The sequence below is a fragment of the Chroicocephalus ridibundus genome, unplaced genomic scaffold (genome assembly GCF_963924245.1).
Source record: "Chroicocephalus ridibundus unplaced genomic scaffold, bChrRid1.1 SCAFFOLD_122, whole genome shotgun sequence".
Taxonomy (NCBI): domain Eukaryota; kingdom Metazoa; phylum Chordata; class Aves; order Charadriiformes; family Laridae; genus Chroicocephalus; species Chroicocephalus ridibundus.
Window position 1 is genome coordinate 529,847 of NW_026961289.1, and position 5,189 is coordinate 535,035.

Sequence of the window (5,189 nt, forward strand, 5' to 3'; positions counted from 1 at the left end):
TCACTCTCCTCACGGTAACTGAGGTTCATGGGAGTCAGCACCAAATACATCACATGGTCGTTAAAATGCAAAAAGCTCTGATGAGCCATGCCTTTCCCCATAAGATTCTTCAAGTCTTGTACAGCTGGTTGGAGAGGTTTCAGGACTTTAAAGAGGGAGATTTCAATGAATATCCAAAGGGAAAAGGCTTTTTGGGATTTTTGGTTTGTTTTTGCGTTCTTTTTTGGCAGCTGACAGAATAAGTGTTGCCAACATTCTTCAGCTGATATTCATCCAGGGTGCCTCCTAAGGAGCTCTGGACATGTAGGAAAAGCCGTCTCCTTGATGGCAAACACCGTACAGACAGTTCCTCCTCACCGCCCCAACCCTGCCATTTCTCTCCATGGCCACCTGGCCATGATTTTAACATCACAATGTTAAAATCTAACCTTTTCCCACGGAAGTCTGTAGTTGCACGTTACAGCTCCTGGGCACCACTTCCCACCTGGAGAACTGGCTGCACACAGGCACGGAAGGGTTTTTCTTAATTACGCGCAAACAAAAGTACAAAGTGATGCAGTTTCATAAAAAGTATAACACAGTGCTCCAGAGAATGCTAATTTCTTGTCCTGAGGTTAATACACTTCCTGAAAATGCCCTTTTTGGCATCATGGGAAAACATCTTCATTTTATGAAACGTATTCAATCATCTCGGCTGGTGAAAATGTGCTCTTATTTTTTTAAACGTGGAAAACAATTCCTCAGCTTCTCAGGCAGACCTCAGTTGCTCGACGCCCCAGTTACCTGATGCATTTGCCTGGGACTGGCAGCCAGCTCATGAGAGCTGAGGGACACCAGAGCCCCCAGCAGCTGCACAGGGAGGCTGGGCAGAGGGTCTCAGGGCCTCTGCACTGGCAAGAGGCACCTGGGTCCCTACAGCTGAGGACATTTGTGTCCCGTTAAATGCATCCCACCTGAAAATCTGAAAATCACTTTCCCTTCCAAATGGAGACAGCACACAAAATCGCCCCTCTAAGTCTGCAACATTAAAACATAACTAAACCAAAGAAGGAGGATGAGAACAAAAAGGATTGTAATTCCAAAAGCGTAAGCTCTTTTCTCTCCTTTAGAACTTGTTCTTACTTTCTTTTTTGTTTCATTTTGTTGACATTTTCTAAACATTTCCCTTATAATCAGACCCAGCCCGTTACAAAAGACACCCGTCTGTCCCACACAGAGCCCACTGCATCCCAAAACACTCCCTGCCCAGGACTGGCCAGGTCACTCCTGACTGTTTGCAAGGAGCGAGTCGCACGCTCAAGAGCTCTCGCCTGATGGAGGGAAGCAGGGGCCCAGCTTCAGTGAAATGCTCCGAATAGCCAAATCTCATCACACCTGTGTTACAGGCACTTCTCAAAGGAGTTTTTAGACCATCCAGCCACAGTTCCTTTCCATTGTCTGCAGGAAGTTCTGTCTGTGTGTGAGAGAGACAGGTACGGTTGTTCAGCAAAAAACATTTCTTACTATTGACTTGGATTCTGAGGAACTGCTCTATTTTTATTCACATAGTTTATCTCTCTTCTCCTGTGTCTCTGTCCCTTCTTCTCTGTCTGCCTTTCCTGCCTTTCCAGCGCTCTCATCGGAATGATCCATTGGCTGGCTGAGTTGCTTAGGGAAGGAGAGATCTGTGGGTGTCATCTAGTCCAAGCCCTGTGCTCAGTGCGGAGGCAACTCCATGAGGTTTCTCAGGCAGGCCCCTCAATTTGACATTGTCCATCAGTGTGCTGAGTCCCCTTGTCCAGACTATGAATCAAGTGGTTAAACTGTGCAGGCCAGGTGTTGGTAACAGAGGGACGTCACAAGGAACCAGCATTTTTGGCCTGATTGTCATAGCCAACTTTCCACCCCGGCTATGGTCCATTTCTCCAGTGCAGGTCTCACCGGTTTGCCTGCAAGGAGACGAGGGGTGACTGTGTCAACGGCCTTGCTAAAGCACAAGTACATAAAATTCCCTGCTTCCTACTTGTGGATGCGGCCGTTTATCTTCTTGTGGATGGCAATCAGGCTGGCCGGGCAGCTTGCTCAATGCATGCTGGCTCTTTCAAATCTTGCCCTTTGTATGCTTGGGACTGGCGTGCAGGAAGATTTGTTCCATCGCCTCCCCAGGGGCTGAGGTGAGGCTCACCAGCCTGTACTTTCCCAGGCTGCCCTTCCTGCCCTTCTTGAAAACGGCTGCCCTGTCTGCCTCCCCGGTCGTCAGAACCTTCCCTCATCACCCTGACATTTCAAAGGCCATAAGAGCAGCTTTACAATGACACCAGGCAGCTCACCCAGCACCCTTGGGTGCATCCCATTAGTCCCCACTTCCCCTGTGCCAGCCCTGCCCCGCTGCCCCACATGCAGCCCCACAGCCTCTCTCTGCCAACACCACACAGTGCAGGGTGCATCCAGGGCTGGGAAACATCTCTCCAGCATGGTCCCTACAGCAGGCCCTTGTCCCACCACGGTCCCCCTGCTTTGGCAGGGCTCCTGAAGCACCCAGCCCCTGCCCAGCCCCAACCACGTTCCACGCAGAGCTCTCAGACAGCCCTGCTCTGGGGTCTGCTGGGGTCTGGATCGGGAGAGAGCCCAGAACTGACAGGCCCAGCAGGAGGAAGGAGATGGCTACAGAGCACAACTCATCCATAAGCTGGGGATAGCAGCCAGAGCTGGAAATGGTTGGTGTGAGAGGCTGGGGGGTACAAATGCCCTGGGACACCTTCCCAGTCTGTCCCTGTGAGCAAGGGCATGGACCAGCCTGCTCTCTCCTGTGCCCGTGTGTCTCAGCTCCCTTCCCAAGACCTGGCTCTGCACAACAAACCCACTGGCGTGAGTCCTCACCCTGCACATTCACACAGCATTGCTGAACACCGGTGTATTCCTCTCCCAGGAACTTTCTAGCCCAGTCCAAACCCTCCCAGATCTCCACACCTCCTTTGCCTTCTCCCTGGTGCAGATGAGAAGAACAGCCCAGTCTGAGCTGGCCCTACAGCAGTGCCCACTACATGGTGCTGCAGAGCTCTGGGCATTCATATCATGCTCCCAGCCCCTCCGAGGAGCACAGAAACTTCCTGGGTGCAGAGAAGGGGTATCAGCCTCCCCACTGGCCCCAGCGTTGGAGGCTGGACATTGCCTGTACTGAGCCTATACTTTGATCCCGTATCTACCTACTGTACCATCTGTCCTAAAGCTCAAATCGTAATTACCTTTGCAAGCGGATGGCCGTTGAGGAGCAGTGGGCAGTAAACCATCACTGGCTGGAAAAAAGTAGCCAAGCAAGTGGCAAAGGAAGGAGCCGAGTTATCCCGAAGGCCAGCTCAGCCCAACAAAGCTCAGGGAGCTTTGGTCCTCCCTGTCTCCCTCGCAAAGCTAGAAGTGGCGCTTTCACCATCAAGCTCCTGTGGGATAGAAGGCAAACTTTTCAGGCAGCAGCTGTGTCCTGCCGCGTAGGCTCTGAACTAGCCCTGCTGAAAAAGCTGACCAGCACATTGGGCTACAAAGAAGAAACTCCTCGGTAAAGATGGCTTCTGAGACACGCACAAGAAAACTTGACCAGCAGTGACCTCACCTATGCAAGCGGGTCTGTTGTTACAAGAAACCAGACGGAAACGAGCTGAAAGCCACCAAGGTGCAACGAAAGAGTGCAAACTCAGCTACTAAATATGAATGAAGCGTGCTTGCAAAGCGGGTCACGTCAACAACTCCTCCAAAGTGAACGGTAACAGGCGACCTCATGGCCAAAGCCAATAGGTTTCCTAGACTGTGACAATGCATATGTGAATCGCCTTAGGGTGGCACATAAGGGAGCAAGAATTGTAACACGGGGTCCTTCTCGGGCTCCCAGCCGAGAGGCGCCTTTACAGCTGGCAATAAGAAGGGGGTTTAGCTAACGTGTATGTCTGCTGCCTTCTTCCCTGTACCCACGCAGGAACTAGAAGAGAAGTGCAAGCGTTTTACCGTTTCTGTAGAAGTTCAGCTCAACATTTAAACAGCCAAAGCTCTGAAGAGTTACGCTGACCCTTACTTAGGCACTTCTTTTGTCTCCCTTTGAGAGATAACTAAGCACATTCCCTCCTAGCCACAGTCTAGCATCCAGAAGCATTCAGAACACGCAGACAAACCTCCACCATTTTTTCAGGGATGTTTCGAGTCATGCGATACTTAGTGCAGGAGTTCACCAAATGTCACTAAACTCGGAGACTTTGACCCAGCCAGCCACAGCCACGGAGCTTCAGCTCACCATTTGTGTGTCAGAGCCATCAGACGGACGGCCCCGTCCTCCTTGAGACACCCCTCGGGGCAGCCGAACCCAGCGCCGGGTGGCTGGATATGGCCTTTGCTCCATGGGAGGCGCTTCCTGGGAGCAGGATCTCTCACTGGGGCACTGGGAAGCCCTCCTGAGGCCTGCATGCCTGAGGGACGGCTCTGCACTGCTCCGTCGCTCACCAAAACCAGGGGCGGAGGAAGGCTGCCCTGGTGGCCTCCAAAAGAATCAGCTCCCCTGGGCTCCTCTGCGGCCACCGGGCACCTTTGCTGTCAGGCGGCTCTCCGCGCTGCTCTGCCAGCTTAACCAGCATCTCTTGCCCTCCATCTCTTCCCGCTCCTCACCAGCACTTCTCCTCCCGCAGCTCCCTGACCAGCTCCCCCCTGCTCTCCCCGGCCCTCTGGCCCTTCCCGCCCCTCTCCCCCCACCCCGCCGCCCTCTCCCAACCTTCTCTCCCTCCCTGACCTCCTCCTCCCGGCCCCAGCCGTGCTCCAGGGCCTGGCCCTGGGCGAGGGCGGCCCCGGGGAGGCGGCCATGGTTCCCGCGGGGTCAGAGGGCAGGAGGGGGCGCCCCGGGGCACGCTGGGAGTTGTGGACCCGGCACGGGGCTCCCGGCGGCCATCTTGTGTGGGCTGAGGGGAGGCTGGCACAGGCCGACAGGACAGATCTGCAGAGCCGGGAGCTGCGGTGAGTCCTGGGCCCTTGGGCTCCTGTCAGCCCTCTTCTGCCTCCCTGTTCCTCCCTGCCCTTCCCCTTTCCCTCTGGGTCCTGTTTTTCACCTCCCTGTACCTCCCTTCCTCTCTCCTGCTGTGCGCTGCCCCCTGTCCGCCCTTTCTCTTCTCTCCAAGTCCCTCTCTCTCTCTGTCATCCTTCCTCTCCCTCTACTTTCCCCGTCGCCCTTCCTTCCT